At 45.0% G+C, this 3,695-nt stretch overlaps 1 long non-coding RNA gene across 1 annotated transcript; it reads left to right on the top strand.

The window, feature by feature from the left end:
* The first annotated feature begins 79 nt into the window (after positions 1-79).
* On the top strand, positions 80-1,824 carry LOC114008067 (uncharacterized). Its single transcript, XR_003549629.1, has 2 exons — positions 80-411; positions 1,629-1,824. It is a non-coding gene; the product is annotated as an uncharacterized LOC114008067 (long non-coding RNA).
* The last annotated feature ends 1,871 nt before the right edge of the window (positions 1,825-3,695 follow it).

The raw sequence follows: 3,695 nt of genomic DNA, 5'->3' as shown, positions 1-3,695 counted from the left end.
CGGCCCTGCGCGCCCCCGCGCCGTGCGCCCCCGCGCCTGCGTGCGTGCGTGCGCGCGCTCGCGAGGTACGTCAGGGAGGGGCGCGCCGCTACGTCGCCCCCCAGGGGCGCGCTGGGCCTGGAGTCTGCGGTTTGGGGGCTTCCTCTTCCTCTGGCTGGAGAGGCCTGGCCTGGGTCCTTGTGAGATATGGGGACGCTAGGTCCGCCCGAAGCGGGTGGTTCGGCGCTTTCTGGGCACGGTAGCCTTGCGTCTTGGTCACTGCCTTTGAGCGAGCCGATGTGCAGATGCGAACGCCGAGGTTTAGAGGATGGAACCCTTTTTCCAGGTCTGGGACTCAAGGCTCCAGGCTCCTGATGAGCTATCCAAGGGAGAGTTGCGTGGATCCGTGACCTGTTCCTACACAAAGCACCTGTATGTATTTAAGTAAAGAGCTTTTAGGTTGTGTATGTTCAAGGGAGAAACTTTTTCAAAGAGACAGAGGTGTCCTCGTCACCAGAATGTTCCATTGACCCGTAAAAAAGTTTTAGTCGCAGGAAGTGCCATTGTGAATGGGTAAACAAGACAGGGATAAAGTCGAGAGGTAGATAAGACGTTCGTTGTTCGCTCTGCACGCAGTTTGAACAAGAAAACATGGTATGTGCTTCCCTGAAGTTTCCCCATTTCCCAGAGTTGCAGGTTAGAACGAAACGCTTAATTATGCTTTCTCTAGCAAATTGCTCTGACTGTTAACATGTTATAAAGAGAAAATACTATGTTATTAGAGAAGAAAGACTGGGTTTATCAAACTTGTTTGTGACTTACTACCTAATTCTTTTAATGTACAATTCTTTGTAATGCCTTGTTTGATTTGTGTCCCAAAGAAACCAGGCTCTGGGTCATTACTGTTACACCATCACCTGAAGTCTTGGACCTTGTGGTCAGAGTCTTCAGGATAAGGCCATCCACCCAGACCACCTTGACATGCCTGCCTGCTTCTGAGTAGGCCCTGTGAGAAGAGTCTTTCTGGTCTGGATTCCAGGTGTTGCATCTTAGAGTCTCTCGTCAAATAAAAGGATGTCCCTAAATCATTCCTATGGCTTGCAACTCAGGATTTCAGCAGTCCTAGAGAAATATTCAAGAATAAAGCTATGTTGGAGCAACAGAGCAGTGGACCAAGAATCCAGCTATTTGCATTTGTAGGCAGTTGTCACTGAGGGAGGCCCTGTGTCTGAATGAATTCTTTTGGAGTCAAATGCCACAAAGTCATCCCCTTCTGTCAGTCCAGTCAGGATTTTCCCCTCTTTATTTCCATAGGAAGTCTTTTCTGTCTAAACCAAATTAAACCTCTCTTTGCTTACCTGAGTGCCAGCCTCTGTTCTGAGCCCCTGTTGCTCCCAACCTGGGAACCTTTCATTGTTTAACCTGTTTTTTACCTGCCTGTATGGGACCTTCATTTGCTTGTTTCTTCAGTCCCTGAATTGGAAGGTTGTTTCTGGAGGTTACCGAAAAGCATGTCATTTATTCATTAACATGTAATTGCTGTTGTTATTTAATTGCATATACACCAAACTGGTTTTCTCCACAACCTGCACAAGGAAGACCTTCCCAAATGGAAGCTAATGGGCCTAGCTGTGTTCTGTTATCCACAGGTGGGCACCACTGCAAGATACTGAAGTCATCTGGGAAGGCCCTCGGTTCTGTTCCCAGGTCCATCTGAATACACTGGGCAGACCTATGATCCTGGCTGGTGGAAAGGAGGGTGAGCAGATCATGACATGACAGGACCCTGTTAGGGAATCCTACCTATCTCACGAAATAAGTAAATAAACTTTTTAAAAATCACAAGAAAATACAATCCAGTGTTTTATTTATTCAACAAACACCAATCACCAATTTTTTTTTTTAGAGGTTTTTGCTATAGGGCTCATGCACTCGCCAGACAGAGAGAGACAGACAGAGAGAAAGCGAGAAACCTCCCCCTAGGGGGCATGGCCATGCCGCAATCCCTTCTCCTCCATTCTCCTCTCGGGATCTTGGGCATGCATGCACACGTGCCCGGCGTGAGTTTAAGCCACTGGGTCCGGGACGCAAACCATGGTTGACTACGTGGGAGTCCAGCGACATAGCCATTACGCTAACTGCTGGTCCCACCAGTCACCAATTATGTGGCTAGAGACAGGAAACACAAAATAAATCAGTTATGACCTCAGCATTTTGGAGGTTCCTGGATGAAATAACTAACAATGATGTGATAGTGATGTGTACAGAGGGCTAGAACAGATTACAGAACAATTCTGCTAAGAAAAGAGAAAGGGAGACATCTCAAAAGAGCCACAGATCTTTATCAGGACTTAAAGGTAGTGTCCAAGTTTCCTGGGCAAAAAGGTGAGAAGGCATTTTAGAAAGAGGGACTAGCCTAGGGACCAGAGAGTGGCGTGGTGGTTAAGGTGTTAGATGCTCCCACATGGCTGACCACAGATCAATCCTGGACCTGGTGGCTTGCTTTCTCACCTTTCTCTCTCTCTCTCTCTCTCTCTCTCTCTCTCTTTGTCTTTCTCTCTCTCTCTCTCTCTGTCTGTCTCTGGTCAAAAGAAAAATGGGTGAATGAATGAATAAAGTTAAATAAATAATTAAAAAAAAAGAAAATGTAAAAAAAAAAAAAAAAGAAAGAAAGAAAGAGGGAATGGCCTATACAAAAGCATGAAAGTGAATGCATTTTTCCTGCACAGTTTTCAATGTAAATGCAAGCATATAACTACTGTGTCTTCTACTGATAGGCCTTACTCCATTGAAAGTTGATGAAGATGACAGAGGATATTTGCCCACTTAAAAATCATCAGCTGCTGTTTTGTTGTAAGGCTATGGGCTAGCCATCATATAAAACTGCAGGTGTACCTTGATACACTTTCATCATGTATCAAATGTGTCAAAAGTAAGATTTTCTAAAACTACAAAGGAGATCTGAAGTGTCAAACAATTCTGAGACAGAGAAGGAGCCCAGAGAGTCTCTTCAAGTGTCTTCTTGGCAATGGCTTTACAAAGAGCAGTTCTGACCTAACTTTCTATGCAGGATTTAGCGTCTGATGTATTTCCCCCAAATGTACCACTTCCTTGTGTCAGTGCTATTGGGCAATTGAAACATTTTCTATGAAAAAAAATATATATCTCTTTGCATCTGACTGCAGGTTTTTTTATTTAATTTTTAAAAGTTATTAATTTTCTATAGGGCATGTGTGCTCACCGGAGAGATAGAGGGAAAGCAAGCTGCCAGGTCTAGGACTTGAACCGTGGTCCACCATGTGGGAGCCCAGCAGCTCAGCCACCACACTACTTGCTGGCCCAACTGCAGTAGTTCTTAATGTGCTTTTGAGCCCAAACTTCTTGGAGAATTTGATGGAAATTCTGTTCACTTTCCTCCAGAAAATTTATGTGTGCAAATATATACCTGATTTTACATCTAATTTCAGTGGGTTTATGATCTGAAACCCATTTGTAAATCCTTTAAGGACTCAGAGTCCCTAGACTAGAATTTTCTACACTGGAGAAAATGATCAAGCACTTAACATTGGCAATATCCCATGTGTGTTCGTTCATGAGCAAGGATGGTAATGGCCCCTTTTAACAATAGTAGGTATGCTGAAGAGAGGGGCAGCCATGAACCACAGAGGACCACACACTGCCCTGGCTTGACCACATCACCAGCTGGTGCCAGAGCA

This window comes from Tupaia chinensis, unplaced genomic scaffold (assembly GCF_000334495.1).
Source record: "Tupaia chinensis unplaced genomic scaffold, TupChi_1.0 Scaffold000279_1, whole genome shotgun sequence".
Classification (NCBI taxonomy): Eukaryota; Metazoa; Chordata; class Mammalia; order Scandentia; family Tupaiidae; genus Tupaia; species Tupaia belangeri.
The sequence above is the reverse complement of the archived record's forward strand: the minus strand, read 5'-3'. Positions and strand labels throughout refer to the sequence as shown.